A 21,785-nucleotide genomic window follows, 5' to 3' on the forward strand; every position below is an offset into this window, starting at 1 on the left:
CTCACATGTTAAGTCCCATAGTGCTCAGAGCCATTTGACCCATCTACATGGAATGAATGTCACTCCAACTTCTTCATGGAAGAATATTTTACACTGGTGAGTGTTTCCGAAGGCTCCCCCACTCACATGGCCATCTGGTCCTGATTTCAGAACGATTTAATATTAGCTGCATTCCTTGGAGCGATTTTTGCATCTCTGTTCTGACAAAAATTACCCACAAAAACCTTCACCCTTAGCAAGAATTACGAACAAACACTTGAAAAACCACGCAGGGTGCTCAACCCATGGATCGTGTGTTTCTTCCCGATATCTCAACCCCCACAAAACAATGGAAGAACACATAGTATGATCTCCATCGCCGGTACAAAGGAATCTACGTTCACTCAGTTTGTTAGGACCTTGCTATCAAAGGACCGACTATCAAAGAAGGCCAACCTTTCCTTTTACGTTTCCTAGATTCTGCCACACAGCTCTTTTGATTTGTGGCAGCTAAGGAATATGATATGAAATTGAATGCTGGTATGTGCTGCTCTCATGCATTTAGTCGCAACATGTGTGCAAAAACATATGTGCCAGAGATAAGTATAAATAAGTAGCATGGTCAGATCTGTAAGTAAGTCAGCATATTCATCAACCTTTTTATACTGCTATGTCACTCTCTCTGAGTTCGTGCATGACATCACAATATGAGACATGCGTTTTAAGTAGCGATACACTATCACACTTAAAAAATTTCTACAGTTAGCCTCTTAATCGAAAATATGCAACACAACACTGAAAGGGCAACAAGGATGCTAAATCGCACTAGCAGCACACCCCCAAGTTCAAAGGGCTGTCACGCAGCGCATGTAGAAACGCAGCATCTGCGAAAAAAATCACATGTGCACGTCAAGGTACTAGGGTGCACTGCACGTCACATCCAGTCCAGAGTGGGTGGACCTCGTGCCGCTGCTAGATGCCACTGTATCTCAGTCATTGCTAAAGTTCCACTATACTGTTTTTTTAGTAATATTCCCTGACGCAGACTGAATACACTATTCGAATCGTATCAAGAGCGCACCTAAGTGTGTTTGATGTGGTATTACAAACAACGAATGTATTTTTAACTATAGTGTTTTTCTTCTATTTACTGTATGCATCCGAAGGCGGACGGATGCATATCTACAAAATCCAGATAATGAATGCGTGAACCAGAGATACTCGTGTATGAGAAAGTAATTATTTTTAAATCAATAAAAATTCAGGGCAAAGACTTGCAGTTGTGTGAGAATATTTGTTCAAATGAAACGTTTAAAGTTTTTGTAGAGATATTGTGCTTCTTCATCTGCGTTAAGCATGTGTCTTTGTTTCTATCTTCTTTAGTTGCGTGGAGCTTAACAGAACTGTTTCACGACTGCTGGTTTGAAACGTCAGCAATGTTTAACTGCATAACAATATTTTAGTTTCAGAGATATCATTACTAACAGAATTACTTTTTCTGTGTGAAAACTGCAACAAAGTAGCGAGTTGAGTAGAGCGCTGGTTCGAGAACAAGGCGGCTTAAGTCCACTCCTGACAAAACTCACTTCGATTTTCCGTTGCATTCGGAAACGACTTCAGGCAGATGCAGCCAGAACGGTTCCGTAAAAATGAACACCGCCAATTTCGTTCTCTGTGTAAAGAAATTGAAAGAGAAATGGTCGTCGGAAGGACTGACTCAGCATACAAAAAAGCCAAAACAACGTTCGGTGAAATTAAAAGATACGCGGCGACAATGAGTGCGCAGTGGGAATTTCACTGTTAAACACGGGAGAGAGAACGGATTGGCTGGAAAAGTAGATTGAAAGGCTATGCGTGGTGAGGGACTTATGTGATGACGTGTTTAAGAAATGTAAAGCTGGTCGTAGGTTGTGTTCCAAAAATGAACAGCAGCATAGAGACAGAAGTGATGACACTTTATGCAGGACCTGGCCATCATTTTGCAGGACAATTCTCAAGCACGTATAGTGCAAGCTGTTACTGATTTTTGTTTGAGTGATGGGGCTGCTAAGTGCTATACCACCTACTGCACGCCCCTGACTTAAGCCCTCGTAAGTTCGATTTCTAAACCGAAGGAAACACTTCACGGCGTTCGTTTCAGAACTGCTACAAATTCGTTGGGCAATAGACCGCGCCCTTCGAACTGTCAACGCAACTGGCACTGATAAGAGTATCGTATGACTTCCACATCGCTGTCAGCGGGTTGTACACAATGCTGGTGACTACTTTAAAGGTCAGTAAAACTTTGAAACACGTACCTGTTTTGTTGTTTGTTGTGGTCTTCAGTCCTGAGACTGGTTTGATGCAGCTCTCCATGCTACTCTATCCTGTGCAAGCTTCTTCATCTCCCAGTACCTAATGCAACCTACATCCTTCTGAATCTGCTTAGTGTATTCATCTCTTTGTCTCCCCCTACGATTTTTACCCTCCACGCTGCCCTCCAATACGAAATTGGTGATCCCTTGATGCCTCAGAACATGTCGTATCAACCGATCGCTTCTTCTTGTCAAGTTGTGCCACAAACTCCTCTGCTCCCCAATCCTATTCAATACTTCCTCATTAGTTATGTGATCTACCCATCTAATCTTCAGCATTCTTCTGTAGCACCACATTTCGAAAGCTTCTATTCTCTTCTTGTCCAAACTACGTATTTACCGTCCAGGTTTCACTTCCATACATGGCTACACTCCATACAAATACTTTCAGAAATGACTTCCTAACACTTAAATCTATACTCGATGTTAACAAATTTCTCTTCTTCAGAAACGCTTTCCTTGCCATTGCCAGTCTACATTTTATATCCTCTCTACTTCGACCATCATCAGTTATTTTGCTCCCCAAATAGCAAAACTCCTTTACTACTTTAAGTGTCTCATTTCCTAATCTAATACCCTCAACATCACCCGACTTAATTCGACTACATTCCATTATCACCTGTTTTGTACGAGCTGTAAATGAATACACTCCTGTAAATTGAAATAAGAACACCGTGAATTCATTGTCCCAGGAAGGGGAAACTTTACTGACACATTCCTGGGGTCAGATACATCACATGATCACACTGACAGAACCACAGGCACATAGACACAGGCAACAGAGCATGCACAATGTCGGCACTAGTACAGTGTATATCCACCTTTCGCAGCAATGCAGGCTGCTATTCTCCCATGGAGACGATCGTAGAGATGCTGGATGTAGTCCTGTGGAACGGCTTGCCATGCCATTTCCACCTGGCGCCTCAGTTGGACCAGCGTTCGTGCTGGACGTGCAGACCGCGTGAGACGACGCTTCATCCAGTCCCAAACATGCTCAATGGGGGACAGATCCGGAGATCTTGCTGGCCAGGGTAGTTGACTTACACCTTCTAGAGCACGTTGGGTGGCACGGGATACATGCGGACGTGCATTGTCCTGTTGGAACAGCAAGTTCCCTTGCCGGTCTAGGAATGGTAGAACGATGGGTTCGATGACGGTTTGGATGTACCGTGCTCTATTCAGTGTGCCCTCGACGATCACCAGTGGTGTACGGCCAGTGTAGGAGATCGCTCCCCACACCATGATGCCGGGTGTTGGCCCTGTGTGCCTCGGTCGTATGCAGTCCTGATTGTGGCGCTCACCTGCACGGCGCCAAACACGCATACGACCATCATTAGCACCAAGGCAGAAGCGACTCTCATCGCTGAAGACGACACGTCTCCATTCGTCCCTCCATTCACGCCTGTCGCGACACCACTGGAGGCGGGCTGCACGATGTTGGGGCGTGAGCGGAAGACGGCCTAACGGTGTGCGGGACCGTAGCCCAGCTTCATGGAGACGGTTGCGAATGGTCCTCGCCGATACCCCAGGAGCAACAGTGTCCCTAATTTGCTGGGAAGTGGCGGTGCGGTCCCCTACGGCACTGCGTAGGATCCTACGGTCTTGGCGTGCATCCGTGCGTTGCTGCGGTCCGGTCCCAGGTCGACGGGCACGTGCACCTTCCGCCGACCACTGGCGACAACATCGATGTACTGTGGAGACCTCACGCCCCACGTGTTGAGCAATTCGGCGGTACGTCCACCCGGCCTCCCGCATGCCCACTATACGCCCTCGCTCAAAGTCCGTCAACTGCACATACGGTTCACGTCCACGCTGTCGCGGCATGCTACTAGTGTTAAAGACTGCGATGGAGCTCCGTATGCCACGGCAAACTGGCTGACACTGACGGCGGCGGTGCACAAACGCTGTGCAGCTAGCGCCATTCGACGGCCAACACCGCGGTTCCTGGTGTGTCCGCTGTGCCGTGCGTGTGATCATTGCTTGTACAGCCCTCTCGCAGTGTCCGGAGCAAGTATGGTGGGTCTGACACACCGGTGTCAATGTGTTCTTTTTTCCATTTCCAGGAGTGTAGTTGCCACAATTAAATTCCAATCCTAGTACATATGCACAAGGATAAACAGGGAACAATAAGAGTGGAAGACCAAGAATGGAGCGCTTGGATTAAAAAGGGTTTAAGACAGGGATCCAACTTTCGCTCCTACTGTTCGTTAATTGTAAAAGCAATGACGAAAATAAAAGATAGATTGAAGAGTGGGGTTAAAATTAGGGACAAGGATATCAATGATAAGGTTAGCTGATGACTTTGTTATTCTGTATTCTCTGTGAAAATGAAGAAAAATTTCAGGTTGGAAAGAGTACAGAATACGGACTGAGAGGAAGCCGAAGAAAGACGAAAATAATATGTAAATAAATGGCTCAAAACGGTCTTCGCGCTTCCCGGGGCTTCAGAACTGTCTTTAATATTTCATACAATTATTTACAGAATTTAAAGATATCAGAATCTCTTATCATCGACTCATTACGTTAAAACTTCAGCACTATAAATCAAGTATTAAACTTAGAAAATGTGATTATGAATCCAGGAGTGCGTAACTCATGTCGTGCAATTTACCAGTACTATACTCTTCAAATATTTAAGAATGAGAGCACTTTCTGACATCCAGCACACTTTACACATAATTTAAAAGTTCTTTCGATTTTTTTTCGCTCTGACACACCCAAAAAATATTGAAAGAAAAAAATTTATCGCTCACTACATTTTCGCTGTAAAAACTTGATTCTCCACACATTTCACAGACAGTATCCACATATACCTCTGAATATGTGTCTGCAAAATTATGTCATCGTACGACACTTAGTTGAGGAGACATAGCGTTGTAAATATTGAGATACGTGAAAAACTAGGTTATCTTAAAACAGAGTAAAAATTACCCGGAGCATACTCATCCAGAGTAGGCAGATGTTTTGGTGTTGACTTTCACATTAGTCGCTCGCTTAACAATCCGAAACAAATAAATCCAAATAATTAGGGTTTTCCGTCATCAACCACGAAGCTCTTACAGTCTTAACGTCAAATATTCAACACATTCATTCGTTTATAAAGAAATCAGACACCTGATGCTGTTTTATACGTGCATCGTTGTTAAAAGGGGTACTGGTCTAACCTTTAATTGCTCGACTTAGTTTCAGGTACAATTGAGCATTTAAGTACGTAATAAAGGGTGTCTGGGATAATCACATAATAATAGAAAATGTAATAAGTTGAGGCGTAATTGAGATATTTGTAGGCGGTTTGCTTCTATAAGTATGGTAACCCAAAATGTTTTCTACGCCTGCATGCGGCAGCTGTTGCCACGTGTGCATGCGCGTAACGGCTTTGTTCACGAAAACGCACCTCAGTGGTCATGCAGACTCAACAGAATGTGTTCTGTGTCCTTTCTCTCGCGGAGGTAAAGTCTGTTATACTGGCACATCGTCGTTTTCAGCGTGAGTAAGGACAACGACAAACTGACGAAGTCTCACTTACGTAACAGTGAAGAAATGGGACAAGTGGCTTCGGGAAACTGAGAGTTTGCTTTCGATGTTCGGCCATCGCGTCAAGCAAATAGTTTCAGTGGCTACCGTTGAATTAAGCCGTAAGTTCTTCCAGCGGAACACAAAAAAGTCAATCCGCCAAGCAAGTAGGTAGTAACGGTTACCTCGTTCGACAGTACACGATGTCGTCCATAAAAAGTTGTGCCTACTGGCGTAAAAGCTACTCTTTCGTCACAAAATCAAACCTGTGGGGAGGCCATGGACGAAGGCATTCGCCGAGACACCTACGGCAAAAATGGGTGACAATGAGGCATTCCTGGATTTCCTCCGTTTCTCGAACGGGGCTGCAGGGTAAACACGCATGATTGCCTCATACAGGGAACTGAACCCCCCCCCCCCCCCATGAAATAATAAGGTGCGAACGTGGCTCTCCGAAAGTGGATGTTTGATGTGGCTCGTTAAAGGAGAGCGTTATAGACCCATTGTTCTTCTCAGAGCCTACAGTTAATGAAACAACGTACTTAGCTATGTTGTAACTGTTTGCTGTGCCACGGCTTATTCGTGACGTGATCTTTCATTAAGATGGTGCACATTGCCATTTTTCGAACATTGTGAGGATTTCTTGGTTCATGAGTTTCCAGATCGCTGGAATGGGAGGTATTCCATTATTTCTTGGCCCCCTAGAAGCCCAGACATTAAGTCACTAGATTTCTTTCTGTAGGTATTTAGCTAGATTGAAGTGTACCAGACACCAGTCCGTGATCTACCAGACCTACTCGTGCAGTATCGCAAGTGTTCCTCCTGAAATGCTACAAAACACTTGGAAAGAAGTACAGTACACACCAGATATGTGTTGCGCCACTGAAGATGCGCACATCAAGGTGTACTAGGTGCGTAAAAAACATTCTGAACTACCATACTTGCAGAAACATGCCGTCAATAAATGTCTCAATTACCTCTCAACTTATTGCATTTTGTTTTGTTACTAGCTGAGAACCCGGCATTGCCCGGTTATGTATTTATTCTAATCTACTATCAGTGCATCTCCTACTTGCAAAACGCTGCTGCTACGGTCTCAGGTTAGAATCCTGCCTCGGGAATGGATGAGTGTGAAGTCCTTAGGTTAGTTAGGGTTAAGTAGTTCTAAGTCTAGGGGACTGATGACATCAGATGTTAAGTCCCATAGTGCTCAGAGCCATATGAACCATCCTACTTGCCCCTCTCCTTCAGCTGCATTGCACCATCCCTTCTCTCTGTCGACCTCCTCCATCGCCCACTCTCTGTGCATCTATTCCTGCCCCTCTTTCTGCCCATTTTCTTCTATTCTTCTTCCCTCTGTCCACCCAGTCCCGTCCTCCTCTATCCAGCTCATACTTCCCCCTCCAGTTCTATCTCCTCCTCCCATCTCTTTCTCAATCTTCCCCTCTCTCTATCCATCTTCTCCTCCCTCTCCCTGTCCATGTCCTCCTCCCTCCTCTCACTGTTCGTCTGCTCCCCTTTCCTTTCTGTGTCCATCTCCTCTTCTTCAATTCCTCTGTCCATTTCCTCCTCCCTCTTTGTTTATTTATCTTCTCCTCTCCAAATCTCCTTGTCTATCTGTTCCTCCCCCTGCTTCTGTCCATCTCCTCCTTTTTTCTGTCCATCTCCTGTCCCCTCTCTCTGTCCATTACCCATGCCCCTATTTCTGTCCTTCTCTTCCTCCTCCTCCTCCTCCCCCTCCTGCTACCTGTGCCTATCTTCTCCTTCTCTCTTTCTGCCTGTCCATCTCCTAATCTTCTCTTCTCTCTCCACGTTACCACACTCACCTCAATATGAGGTTGGTGGTTCTTAGCCCTCCAATATTTCTTTCCAGGTTGTAACTAATATGTGTACCAAATTTGAGTGTAATCATTCCAGGTGTTCAGGATGAGCATTTTACTCGTGACTTTGCTCGCATATGCATATGTCATATATATTTCACCTATATATCAAGTGAATTTTGCCCAGCACTTTGATTTTCACGCAACACAATGTTTATGACGTATCTCCTGAACTATGTGCTGAACTATGATATAATTTTTCTGGTGTATGCAGTGGTATATGCGCCTAAAATCTGCGAAATGTGTTGCGAACGGAGTTAGTTGCAAAGAAGTGATCAATGGAAACACCATACAAGATGCGGCAATTTTTGACACATCTGAGTATTTGCTCTTTCAAATACATTCGCCGGAACGACACGAGCGCCACCTACTGTAATTGCACTATGCCTATTATCTTCGCGCAAGTGCAAGCAAGTGGGCAAAGTTTTATCGCAATCGCATGGGCGGTATGGCAGCGTATCAAATACGAACAAGCAAACAAACATTGATTTTTATGTATTAAATATGTTTAACCCGGACATCCTGTGTAAGACACATCGACCTACTGCAATTATAAATGACGAAAACAGACAATAGAGCCAGGCCTAACACGTAGTACTCGTACATACACTGCTAGGCTGTATATGTTATTTTGCTAGGGTTATACTTTCAAAGGTTCGTCGAATTTCAGTAGCAGTAAAGATTTAAAAACCATACATTCAACATCGCCCATTAAGCGTGAGCAAAAAGCTCATTAGCTTTTATCAGCTTTTTAAAACATACATAGCTGATCCGAAATTAAATTCCACTGCATACCTTTCGCGCAATGAGCCTTTGTGTATGCAAATAATATATAGCGCTAGTCATTGGTGAAAATTTTACTGTAAAATTCTGATCAGTTTTTTAGATCTATAGAAGAATTTGTCTGAAGCGGATGATCACTTTTTTCTAATATTGTTGCATTGATTAACTGTCCTAGTTCACACATGGTAAAGATGTAAGAGTTTTTGGTGGCTTCGTTCTGTAGTAAGCTGAATAAGAATTGCTACCCAAAGTCTGTTTTCAACTCCTTATAGATACAATATGACTCGTGTGAGTCGCCGCTTTTACCTGTCCAAAACAAAAATTTCTTTGATATAATAGTTTCCATGATGCTACTCCAGGCTGGTGTAAATTTAATGTGCGCAACGGAAAATAATGAACGCTAAAATGATGATTTGGTCCTATCTGACTACCCCCTGAAGCAGATCTCAGGATCTCTTAATGCTCTTTAACATATAAATTACAACCTAAACATATATGAATAATTAAGGCAACTAATACAACTAAATTATAAACATTGTTTCTCATTATACATTTATTGTAGACTAAAAAACAACCCTTATTACAAATGTCTGTATTTACTATCTAAAATTGCTGATAAACTGCCCAACTCTGCCCCTTTTTATGGCCACGCGATCTAACATAAATAACGCGAAATGACTGACATCATCTACGTACCAAACACTAGAAGACACTACTTTCAAAGATGATCTACTGTGGTGTGAAACCTCAATGGAAATAAACTAACGTGAACACAGCTGTTGAGCTTTATAGCCCTAATAAGCCGAAGCAATTAGCAATATCACTATATGTACTGCATTCGGTGCGTCGGAGTGATGGCTGTCGTACACGTCTGCGACGATGGAAGAAATCCAGCCACAAAATAGAACTCTTTCACAGACTAGGACGGCAGAAGGCGGTCCTCTGACTAATATACTCTAATACTGTCTTCTCCTCTCTGTCTTCCACAGACGAGAAAGCCTTCCGGAAATCTAGAAATACGGACTCGATCTGAAATCCCTTGTCAGTAGCACTCAACACTTCATGTGAGTAAAGAGCTAGTAGCGTTTCACAGGACGATGTTTTCTAGATCCATATTGACTGTGTGTAGATAGACCGTTTTCTTCGAGGTAATTCATAATGTTTGAACACAATTATATGTTCTAAAATCCTGCTGCATATCGACGTTAGAGATATGGGACTGTAATTTAGTGGATTATTTATACTACCTTTCTTGAATATTGGTGTGACCTGTGCAACTTTCCAGTCTTTGGGTACGGATCTTCCGTCGAGCAAACGGTTGTTTATGATTGTTAAGTATGGAGCTAATGCAGCAGCCTACTCCGAAAGGAATCTGATTGGTATACAGTCTGGACCAGAAGACTTGCTTTTATTAAATGATTTGAGTTGCTTCATTACTCCGAGGATATTTACTTCTACGTACCTCATGTTGACAGCTGTTCTCGATTCGAATTCTGGAATACTTACTTCGTCTTCTTTTGTGAAAGCATTTCAGAAGGATGTGTTCAGTAACTCTGCTTTGGCAGCACTGTCTCCTCTGGTATCTCCACTGCTATCGCGTGGAGAAGTCAGCGATAAATTTTGAGCTTCAGTGAAAGATCGCCAATCTTGGGGATTTTACGTCTGTTTAAATTTGGCATGTTTGTTTCGTTGTTTCTGCAACAGCGTTCTAACCCGTTTTGTGTACCAAGGAGGATCAGCTCCATCTTTTGTTAATTTATTTGGTATAAATCGCTCAATTGCTGCGAGACTATTTCTTTGAATTTAAGCCACATCTGGTCTACACTTACATTATTAATTTGGAATGTTGCAGATTGTCCCTTAGGAATGCTTCAAGCGAATTTTTATCTGCTTTTTTGAATAGGTATATTTTTCGCTTATTTTTCAAGGATTAGGGGATCACAATATTCAGTCTCGCTACGACAACACTGTGTTCACCAATCCTTGAATCGGTTTTGATGCTCCTTATTAACTCAAGATTCTTTGTTGCTAAGAGGTCAAGTGTGTTTTCACAACCGTTTACTATTTGCGTGGGCTCTTGAACTAACTGTTCGAAATAATTTTCAGAGAATGTACCACGTTAACTTCAGTAGAATTATTTCCTTTGAATAAAAATGTCGTTTCTGTGCGTCTTATAGCGTACTTCATTTATCTTCTCTACTATACTACAGCAGTTCTTTCCATATACTCGTATGCTCCAAGTTACATCGAAGTATGTTACTTCTCAGTGAAACATCATGCGAGAGTTACTTTCCCCTTAAGCTTTGAACTCCGGTATACATAGAAGATTAAAATTTAACTAATCTAGTTCTTTTGTGCAAGGATATTATTCAGTTTGTTCAGTATGGTTGCTCAGGTAATGTTAGATCATTAAGGGAATATTTTTTCGATTTTTGCTTAGGGGACTTGGAGGTTAAATTGAAATTTTCTCATGTTGCGCCCATCGAATTGGTTGCCTAATTTGTATTCGTCATGGGCTGGCTCACATCCTAACATATCTCTATGATCCACAGGAAGCCAGCAAAAACTGTGGACAGAATGCTCCAAGCCGGGTCGTAGGCATGTTTTCATTATTCTTGCTTATGCTTATAGACAGAGAAAATTGATCAAGCCATCAGCGAGAGCATCAAGTTCCATGAGCTGAGTTGCGGGTAGCGGGTTTGTGGCCAGGCTTCTGGGCATCAGATCAGCAATACATCATACATGAAACAGACTGTAATGTGCAACCATGCTTATACTTCTAAATCATACTGTTCTTCCTGGAAGTGAGTGAAAGGAAAACAATAATACACTCTACAAAAACATCATAATCGGTGGATTTTCATTCTCTTGGTATTCAGAGGATTCGCTGAAAGAGTCCTTAGTCAATTCGCCTTTACTTCCACGCAGGAAAGGTTCACGTAGAACAGTAACTTACTCCTAGTTGTCTCTGATTGCTAGACTTCAAAGCTGGCGTTATGTCGCGTACTGTATGACAGCAACATTTGTTATAGCTATGTTAGCTGTTACATGCGGATGTGCGTTTGTTGTGGTCTACGTCTCAGGTCATTTTTGTAAGATGCTAACAAAGAGAAAGAAGTGGCTTTAAATGATGACTCTACATACACATTTAATATATCTCTAATTCGTACCACAATGCACTTGTCATAAATAATTATAATCCACTAAATATCGCAGATTAAGAAACTGCAAATGTTACTTGTAGCTTAACTTCATTTGAAACGAAAAGAACCTGGAAACAACAAAATTTCCTATAATGGAAAATACACTTACAAAGTTATCAATTTGAAATCACTCACGCCCCACCATAGCTGAATGAATTGTGCACACATTCAGCATGTAATCTGGGTCACTAATGAAACAGGTAGTTTCTTTTTCATCAATACATTTTAGTCTCTGCAGAGAGCTAGTGAGCATCTGTCAGAATACGTATGTATCGATGCACAGAAAAGATCATGACATTTGAAAAAGGAAACTGATCGTGTAAGCAGTGGCGGCTCGTGCAAAATTATTTCAATATGCTTCAGTGTGGTGGCCTATAACTTTTTGACTTACAAGGTTGTTCATCGTAGCTAAATTGATTTTATTTAATTTTATGTATATAAATTACACTGTTTAAATATATTTCACTGTGAGAAATCAAATAAAATGAAAAAAAATTCTGCTATTACTGGGAATCGAACCCAGATTGACTAATTGCCGACTTGTCCATTACACGATTCAACCAAAATGCTGTTACAACAATACTTCCTCAAAAATTTCTTATAGTCTACACACACACACCTTAGAGAGCCTTTTACCTTTTCCTACATCACATGCAAGCAAATTGTGCTAGGAACTTGAAAGGGGCATCAACCTGATTGTGCCTTATAGTTTCATTTTATCTGTAATTTTATCAGCGCAGTCTTTATCAACGCAGCCTTTTGGAAACCAACAAACACCTTTTGAATTCAGTAATCTGTGGCAAATGATTGACTTCATATTAAATATTTGTCTCGAACATGATCTGCCCTTCCTAATATTTGATATTTCTTCAAATTACTCTCCAGTGTTGTTTCTACTCTGTTAGGTATAATCTTCGAAAATATGTTATGTGCAGTTGGTTGCAAATAAATTCCTCTGTAGTTGTTAACATCTTGTTCAGTGCCTTTGTTACATAGTGGATTAATCAAGCCCATCTTCATCTCTACCGGGAGTTCTGTTTTCCAAGTTTTCTTGAACATTAGGTTTAGCTCATTTTTTAATTTTTGGTAGAGACCATTTCGAAAGTTATGCTACAATAGAGTCTTCTCCGCTAGTATTACAACCTTTTAATAACTTTTTCAATTTCTTTGATACTTGGAGATAATTCTTTTTCTAGATTTTCGTCAGTGTTGAGTATTTGACCTTATGAACAGGGTCTGGACAGTTAAGAAGCTAATTAAAATATTTTGCAAGTATTTTGAAATTTTCTGTGTTACGTAAGGCAAATCGGTGATCCTCATCCCACATCCTTCGAATTAATTCTACCTAACTTTTAAATCTTACTTTCTGCTCCAAACATCTGGTGAGAAAGGGATTCCTTAGCCGATCATCTAGATATCAGCTATGGAAACACTTTCATACTAAATTTCCCTTTACACTCACTTTTTTACCTCAAGCTTATAGGCTTCTGACTTACAAGGGTTGTAATCGTGACTGCATTGAATGTATAAACTTTACGTAGATAAATTGAACTGTTTAAAAATATTTAAATATTATAATCAATAGTTTAACATTGTGAGGAATAAAATAAATGCAAAAGAAATGTTGGTAGAAGCAGGAATTGAACCGAGATTCACCAGTCAACAGTTCGTGCATGTGACCATCTATCCATGGTGTCGTTGTAGTACTGGCTTCTCTTAAATATCTCGTACTATATGCATGCACAATACGCTACATGCAGTTTGAAACAAGAATACTGATCTGGTGCTATGAGCACCATAACACTCGTAATGCCAGAACGGATGACAATGACATTAGACAATGTGGAGTCAGAAACATCCCTGGTGTGTGTTGACCGTAATGCGGCTGGCCAGTATCTCAGCACATGACACTCGTTTCTAGTTATTGCGGAGAAAGCGCTACAAAACATCTTTTCGTCCATTTTATTTGGGTATCAGCATGCATCCAAAGAGAAATGACTTAATTTTGGTGTGATTTCCAGCGCGCATTCAAAGAGAAACGGTATGATTGTAGCGTGATATCCTCTACATCCATTGCGAAATGTCATAATTTTAGTGTAATGTTTACAGTGTGCTGTAGCACACTAGCACATGGTAACCAGTTGCCACTGCGTTTCCTCAACAATGGAGTACGCATGAGAGACAAATTTTGCCAGGAGCACACTCGGTGTAATAAAGACAAGGAATATTAACTGCAGGACACAGTCAAAAAATGCTTAATTCGTTACCTATAATTTTAGACAAAGGCGCACAGTCAAGTTCTGTGCTGACTGGAATGTTTGAAGGATTTCATGGAGAAAAAAAGTGTCTACACGTCCAAGATTGTCGGAGAAGTTAGAATCACATTTACCCCTGCGAAAATCTATGTTTTTATGCAGTTCAGGTTCCTGGAAATGATGTTCACACACACCTTTGTTGTTTTAGAAGGCCTGAGAGCTGATTGCATCATAGCGATGGATATTTATTGCACTGTGGTGCCCTGTTCAGTGACGGTGTTATCTATCTCTTTCCATAGCTCTACATCGAATTTTCCACTGATTTGACTAGCCATTTATTTTAGAAGTTCCCGTATTTTACTTTCGGGCTAAGCGTTATGCAGATCTTGGAGTCACTCGCGTCCCTCTAGAAAAGTTTTTACTGAGTTTAACGAAGGCGACGTTGGCCTGATGTATTCGACGATGCCCTTTGGCTACACTGTCTAAGGATCGTTCTAAGAAATACCAAATTAAGATGTATTTGTTCTCTGTTTTCTATGTAGATCAACCTGAAGATGCCTAAACAAGGCGAAACGGAGAGCTGAAAAATAAAAAATACTAAAATTGCAACCAAGACTGTTTTTAGCCAATAAGTCATATGGCGTCTGACTTTCATCTGGTGTTCATCAAATGGGAGTAGTCTGCTAGGTCACGCCCTCTACACTAAAAAATATCCATGGGGCAGAGTAGCACCAAGCCGTTTGTCCGATTTTTTCCAACTTCTTCTGGACCCAGCAGTGGTAACACGGTAAACGGATACAGGCCTCCATCATTCCTTGTGCGTATTACGTAAACAGACCTCAGTCATTCCTCCGGCTGCTGTCAAGGGGCGAAAGCTTCGTATAGATGACCAAGGTCCTGAACAGAGTGCTCAGTTAACAGCAGCGGAAGGCATGAGTCATTTGGAGTTCGATGAACAACTGCTGTCTTCAGATAATGCGTGCGTGAGTCCTTCCAACGCAGGACAGACTGGTGCATTGCCATCGGTGGACGTAACAATAAACATTGCCATGAATGGATATCAGTTGACCCCTTCCTGTTTCTGGTCCCATGTCTCTTGAACTTGATTTTCTTGCTATTTACAATTTCTTCAATAGATTGCAGTGCAATAAAGCAGTGCAATAATTTCTTCAATAGATTGCAGTGCAATAAAGCGGCTGGGGTGGATGAAATTAAGTCGGAACTCAGCAAATTCAGTGGAATGTCAGGTCTTAAATGGCTACACAAGACAATTGAAATGGCCTGGGAGTCGGGACAGGTTCCATCAGACTGGACAAAAGCAGTAATCACACCAAGCTTTAAACATGGAAACAGAAAAGATTGTAACAACTACAGAGGTATCTCTTTAATCAGCGTTGTGGGTAAAATCTTCTCAGGTATTGTTGAAAGGAAAGTGCGAGTATTAGTTGAGGACCAATTGGATGAAAATCAGTGTGGGATTAGGCCTCATAGAGGTTGTCAGGACCAGATATTTAGCTTACGGCAAATAATGGAGAAGTGTTATGAGTGGAACAGGGAATTGTATCTATGCTTTATAGATCTAGAAAAGGCATATGACCGGATTCCTAGGAGGAAGCTATTGTCTGTTCTACAAGATTATGGAATAGGAGGCAAACTTTTGCAAGCAATTAAAGGTCTTCACATGGTCAGGCAGGAGTTAGAGTTGACGGTAAATTGAGTTCATGGTTCAGAGTAGTTTCAGGGGTAAGACAAGGCTGCAACCTGTCTCCACTGTTGTTCATATTATTTATGGATCATATGTTGAAAACAATAGACTGGCTGGGTGAGATTAAGATATGTGAACACAAAATAAGCAGTCTTGCATATGCGGATGACTTAGTTGTGATGGCTGATTCGATTGAAAGTTTGCAAAGTAATATTTCAGAGCTAGATCGGAAATGTAAGGACTATGGTATGAAGATTAGCATCTCCAAAATGAAAGTAATGTCAGTGGGAAAGAAATATAAACGGATTGAGTGCCAAATAGGAGGAACAAAGTTAGAACAGGTGGACGTTTCAAGTACTTAGGATGCATATTCTCACAGGATGGCAACATAGTGAAAGAACTGGAAGCGAGGTGTAGCAAAGCTAATGCAGTGAGCGCTCAGCTGCGATCTACTCTCTTCTGCAAGAAGGAAGTCAGTTCCAAGACTAAGTTATCTGTGCACCGTTCAATCTTTCGACCAACTTTGTTGTATGGGAGCGAAAGCTGGGTTGATTCAGGTTATCTTATCAACAAGGTTGAGGTTACGGATATGAAAGTAGCTAGGATTATTGCAGGTACTAGTAGATGGGAACAATGGCAGGAGGGTGTCCACAATGAGCAAATCAAAGAAAAACTGGGAATGAACTCTATAGATGTAGCAGTCAGGACGAACAGGCTTAGATGGTGGGGTCATGTTACACGCATGGGAGAAGCAAGGTTACCCAAGAGACTCATGGATTCAGCAGTAGAGGGTAGGAGGAGTCGGGGCAGACCGAGAAGGTACCTGGACTCGGTTAAGAATGATTTTGAAGTAATAGGTTTAACATCAGAAGAGGCACCAATGTTAGCACTGAATAGGGGATCATGGAGGAACTGTATAACGGGGGCTATGCTCCAGACTGAACGCTGAAAGGCATAATCAGTCTTAAATGATGATGATGATGATGATGATACAATTTCTTTTAAGAAACGTAGTACTGGGGCAGAGACCCTTTAGGGTTGACAAGCACCCGGAATACAAATGTGAAAGGAAATGTTTCCCACAAATGGGAAAGGATTTGCTTTCATGTCTCGATCTGACATAGTTTTAATCTCTCACAAATGTCTGCAGGACAGTCGGCTTTTTCATTCTTCAGGGGAGCATGAAATAATCACTGATACCATTTCCGGCATCATCTGGTCACATATTTATCGCCGTCTTCTGTTACACACGAGAAGAAATGAAATTGCCCTGTATTGCATATTTGAAATACTTCTCTTGGTTTGCAGTCGGGCTTCATGTTCTGCTGCAGAAAACAGCCCATTTCGATACTAATTCGCTTCACGGGGCTACGTGAAACAGTGAAAATTTATTTATTGCTTCCGTCACTGCCTGGAAAAACAGCGTGTTAGGGAAAATGGGAACAGGCACTTGTGACGGGGCTCTTCGCTAGACGGAGGAGATACGAATGGAGTAGATTAACACCGACGCACCGGTACCTCTGTGATTTCGGCGAAACGGAGTGTCCGGGAAACGAGCCGCAATCTTTCCCCCGTCACGTCGTAGAGCTCCGCTGGCGCGCCTCTGCCGTGTAGCGCTATCTTAGTCGAATCTTCTTTCTTCACTTACCACGTCGCGTCGCGTAAAATGTTCCGCCCGAGGGTTTGTGCGCGCGCGTAACAAAAGATAGGGTAATTCGCAGGCGGCAAGCCGGCGTGATGAGCTAGCATACTTCACGACCGCAGCGGCTGCCCGGCGCCGTCTTGTTCCCCGGGGCTTCCTTCTCCTCCCCACCTGGACTTACTTCCAGAAACGATGTTCCGCTGTGTGTTTAGTACTGGCAATTGCCATCGCCTGTGCTTACTAGACTCATATTCAGTATTTGCTTGATTATACCGTAATAGCTTGTCCTCAAGGTAATGTCAATACATCTACATCTACATCTACATGGATACTCTGCAAATCACACTCAAGTTCCTGGGACAGAGTTCATCGAACCACCTTCACAATTCTCTGTTATTCCAATATCGTATAGCGCGTGGAAAGAATGAACTATATCTTTCCGTACGAGCTCTGATTTCCCATATTTTATCGTGGTGATCGTTCCGTCCTATGTAGGTCGGTGTCAACAAAAATTTTTCGCATTCGGAGGAGAAAGTTGGTGATTGGAATTTCGTGAGAAGATTTCGTCCCAACGAAAAACGCCTTTCTTTTAATGATTTCCAGCACAAATCCCGTATCACTTCTGTGACACTCTCTCCCAATTTCGCGATAACACAAAACGTGCTGCCTTGCTTTGAACTTTTTCGTTGTACTCCGTCAGTCCTGCCTGGTAAGGACCCCACACCGCGCAACAGTATTCTGAAAGAGGACGGACAAGCGTAGTATAGGCAGTCTGCTTAGCAGGTCTGTTACATTTTCTCAGTGTCCTGCCAATAAAACGCAGCCTTTGGTTAGCCTTCCCCCCAAATTTTCTGTGTGTTCTTTCCTATTGAGGTTGTTCGTAATTGTAATACCTAGGTATTTTGTTGAATTTACGGCTTTTAGATTTGACTGATTTATCGTGTAACCGAAGTTTAACGAGTTCCTTTTAGCACTCATGTGGATGACCTCACACTTTTCGTTATTTAGGGTCAACTGCCACTTTCCGCACCATTTAGATATTTTTTCTAAATCGTTTTGCAATTTGTTTTGATCTTCTGATGACTTTATTAGTCGATAAACGACAGCATCATCTGCAAACAATCGAAGACGGCAGCTCAGATTGTCTCCCAAATCATTTATATACACTCCTGGAAATGGAAAAAAGAACACATTGACACCGGTGTGTCAGACCCACCATACTTGCTCCGGACACTGCGAGAGGGCTGCACAAGCAATGATCACACGCACGGCACAGCGGACACACCAGGAACCGCGGTGTTGGCCGTCGAATGGCGCTAGCTGCGCAGCATTTGTGCACCGCCGCCGTCAGTGTCAGCCAGTTTGCCGTGGCATACGGAGCTCCATCGCAGTCTCTAACACTGGTAGCATGCCGCGACAGCGTGGACGTGAACCGTATGTGCAGTTGACGGACTTTGAGCGAGGGCGTATAGTGGGCATGCGGGAGGCCGGGTGGACGTACCGCCAAATTGCTCAACACGTGGGGCGTGAGGTCTCCACAGTACATCGATGTTGTCGCCAGTGGTCGGCGGAAGGTGCACGTGCCCGTCGACCTGGGACCGGACCGCAGCGACGCACGGATGCACGCCAAGACCGTAGGATCCTACGCAGTGCCGTAGGGGACCGCACCGCCACTTCCCAGCAAATTAGGGACACTGTTGCTCCTGGCGTATCGGCGAGGACCATTCGCAACCGTCTCCATGAAGCTGGGCTACGGTCCCGCACACCGTTAGGCCGTCTTCCGCTCACGCCCCAACATCGTGCAGCCCGCCTCCAGTGGTGTCGCGACAGGCGTGAATGGAGAGACGAATGGAGACGTGTCGTCTTCAGCGATGAGAGTCGCTTCTGCCTTGGTGCCAATGATGGTCGTATGCGTGTTTGGCGCCGTGCAGGTGAGCGCCACAATCAGGACTGCATACGACCGAGGCACACAGGGCCAACACCCGGCATCATGGTGTGGGGAGCGATCTCCTACACTGGCCGTACACCACTGGTGATCGTCGAGGGGACACTGAATAGTGCACGGTACATCCAAACCGTCATAGAACCCATCGTTCTACCATTCCTAGACCGGCAAGGGAACTTGCTGTTCCAACAGGACAATGCACGTCCGCATGTATCCCGTGCCACCCAACGTGCTCTAGAAGGTGTAAGTCAACTACCCTGGCCAGCAAGATCTCCGGATCTGTCCCCCATTGAGCATGTTTGGGACTGGATGAAGCGTCGTCTCACGCGGTCTGCACGTCCAGCACGAACGCTGGTCCAACTGAGGCGCCAGGTGGAAATGGCATGGCAAGCCGTTCCACAGGACTACATCCAGCATCTCTACGATCGTCTCCATGGGAGAATAGCAGCCTGCATTGCTGCGAAAGGTGGATATACACTGTACTAGTGCCGACATTGTGCATGCTCTGTTGCCTGTGTCTATGTGCCTGTGGTTCTGTCAGTGTGATCATGTGATATATCTGACCCCAGGAATGTGTCAATAAAGTTTCCCCTTCCTGGGACAATGAATTCACGGTGTTCTTATTTCAATTTCCAGGAGTATAGATAAGGAACAGCAAAGGGCCTATAACACTACCTTGGGGAACGCGTGAAATCACTTGTTTTACTCGATGACTTCCATCAATTGCTACGAACTGTGTCCTCTCTGACAGGAAATCACAAATCCAGTCACATAACTCAGACGATATTCCATAAGCACGCAATGTTACTACGAGCCGCTTGTGTGGTACAGTGTCAAAACCCTTACGGAAATTCAGGAATGCGGAATCGATCTGAAATCCGTTGTCAATAGTACTCAGCACTTCATGTGAATAAAGAGGTAGTTGTGTTTCACAGAAACGATGTTTTCTAAACCCATGTTGACTGTGTGTCAATAGACCGTTTCCTTCGAGGTAATTCATAATGTTCGAACACAATATATGTTCTAAAATCCTGCTGCATATCGACGTTAACGATATGGCCCTGTAATTTAGAGGATTACTCCTACTACCTTTCTTGAATATTAGTGTGACCTGTGCAACATTCCACTCTTTGGGTACGAATCTTTCGTCGAGCGAACTGTTGTATATTATTGTTAAGTATGTAGCTAATGCATCAGCTAACTCCGAAAGGAACCTAATTGGTTATAAGTGATATAATTATACAGAAGGATTGTTATTAACGTTTAAAAACCGCCGAAACGACCTAGATCACACTGTGACAAGTGATTTAAAATAAGACACGTGGGGCCGAAAACGTCGGGAAATACACCAAAAGTGGATGATAAATGCTGAACAAGTGACGTCACCACATAACGCACAAGGCCCACGAGGCAGACAGGCCGTGGCGCGTACGTCACAGCACGTGACACTCCAGGTCTTACGAGTACCAGCGGCGGGGAGCTTCTAACTATTTCGGGTTTCCTACTATGTCAGGAACACTACAGCCCAGTGTGTTTTTAATAGCAAAGATAAGATCTAGTTATTAGCCAACAGTGGGGTATACAAAATCACCTGTTCTGATTGTGACAAATTTTACATTGGTCAGTCAGGCAGAGACATATCAACTAGGCTGGCTGAACATGAACGCAGCTGGAGGTTGCAGGATTCAGACTCTACATTTGCTGAGCATGTACTGAGTGAGGGTCACAACTACCAGCCAGTGTCCCATGTACTTCACTTAGCAAACAAAGGCCATAAACTCAACCTGCTGGAAGCCCTGGAAATTAACAAACATCTTGCTCACAGTCCAGATCTCATCCTAAATGACCAGACACAACTCAACACTTCCCCTCTCCTAAACTTCATATTATCATCTTTGTTGTTCATTACTTCCCACACTCTCTCTTCCTACATATTCCCATTTTCCTGTAGTCATTAAGTTGTTTTATTTGTTGCAGTTGTCTTTGTATTCCACATATGCTGTAGTTTCAATAGTTAAGGGTTTGCTTTTAACTTGTACTTGTATTACTGTCCATGTTTAACTCCCCTTGTAGTTGTCTCATCAAATACTGTTCATATTTTACTTTGCTCATTTATTTAATGTAAACTGGTATACAGCCACTGCTTTGATTATAATGTTAATGTTAAAATGCAGTACCACCATACTCTCAAACTGTAGGTTCCCTCAAACACCTCAATTTTCCTGCATTTATTAATTTCTGTTTATTGTATTGATATGGCTTAAGTTCCTCGTGTATTCTGTATTTACATTGACAACTGTCTCTTCTTTTTTAATTGGTTGTGTATCACTCTCCATGTTTCATACCTCTTGATGCAGCCTTGCCTAGTACTAATTTTATCTTATTTCAATAGTTTTGTTTATCAATAGAAACTGTTATGAAGGCATGCTATTCTTATTTTGTGCTAAAGGTTTTCCTGTCAACTCCATTGTTATTTATGTACTGTTCAGTTTTTACTATTTCATTGCAAAGATGTTACTCACTGTA

Source organism: Schistocerca cancellata, unplaced genomic scaffold (genome assembly GCF_023864275.1).
Source record: "Schistocerca cancellata isolate TAMUIC-IGC-003103 unplaced genomic scaffold, iqSchCanc2.1 HiC_scaffold_718, whole genome shotgun sequence".
NCBI lineage: Eukaryota > Metazoa > Arthropoda > Insecta > Orthoptera > Acrididae > Schistocerca > Schistocerca cancellata.